Raw genomic sequence first — 1,193 nt, forward strand, 5'->3', positions numbered from 1 at the left:
AAAGAAAGAAAGAAAGAAAGAAAGAAAGAAAGAAAGAAAGAAAGAAAAAGAGAAAGAAAGAAAGAAAGTAAGGTAGTATGCTTAGGTCTGTATTCAGATACCATTTCTCTGGAGGCTGATAGCATTTTTCATCATGAATGCTTTGGGATTGTCTTGAGATCCCTTTATTCTTGAACATATTTCTCTTCAACTTCAAGTCAAAGCTGTGGTAATATGTCAGTCAGTCTCTTTGGATTCATAATATCTGTGGAGTAGATGGTACAGAATTCACATTCTCTTCATCCAAGTGACTTTCTTAGGCAATGGTGTTGGCTATTCTCCCTTTCTTACCAATGTCCATGTGCCTGCCTTTCTGTTGAGCCAGTGTTTTTCTGTCATAGAGCATGGGAGTAAAGAGAGATAGGCTTATTGATAATAAGCCCATTTCTAATCAGCTTCCTGATCTGCTGATGGTAGTCAATGTTGTTGATTTCATTGATCTCATTGGTTTCAGACCATACAGTCTTTTTCTGTTTCAAAGGATACTAGAGGAAAACCTCTTAGGAAGCCTGTGCATACACATGGTTGTAGCTGCAGTGCAGAAAAAGAGAGGAGAGAGCACTTTAGTGACTTTGGGGGCTTCCCAGCATGGCTGGACCAATTCATAACTTCACCAACAGTGGACCAGTGTGCTATCTTCCCATAGCACCTCCAACAATTGTCATTTTCCTTTTTTGGGTCATCTTTGTCAATCTAATAGGTATGATGTGTGATCTCAAAGTTGTTTTAATTTGCATTTCTCTAAGTAATAGTGATTTGGAGCATTTTCTTATATGACTGTTGAGCAATAGAATTTCTGCACTGGAGAATTGCCTGTTTATATTCTTTGACCTTAACAATTGGGGAATTAGGAATCTCATTTTCATAATAGGGATAAGCATAGGTATTTGTTCCTAGTGCAGTGGTTCTTAAACTTTTGGGGTTTAGAACACCTTTGCACTCTTAGAAATTAGAGGACCTTCAAAGAACTTTTGGTTATGTGGGTTATATCTATTGATATTTACTACATTAGAAATTAAATCATTTCTGTATTTTTATCCAAATATTTTTGACCTTGCAGACCTCCTGAAGGAATCTGAGGACCTCCAGGGTTCCCCAGACTACACTTTGAGAATCTCTGGTATAGGGAATTCCCATAAGTAGAAACCCTCACT

General features: G+C 37.6%; 1 pseudogene; it reads right to left on the minus strand.

The window, feature by feature from the left end:
- Window positions 1-648, minus strand: part of LOC114032693 — a 1,282-nt pseudogene extending 634 nt beyond the window's left edge.
- Window positions 649-1,193: the final 545 nt, after the last annotated feature.

Source organism: Vombatus ursinus, unplaced genomic scaffold, assembly GCF_900497805.2.
Source record: "Vombatus ursinus unplaced genomic scaffold, bare-nosed wombat genome assembly UNPS02005659.1, whole genome shotgun sequence".
Lineage (NCBI taxonomy): Eukaryota > Metazoa > Chordata > Mammalia > Diprotodontia > Vombatidae > Vombatus > Vombatus ursinus.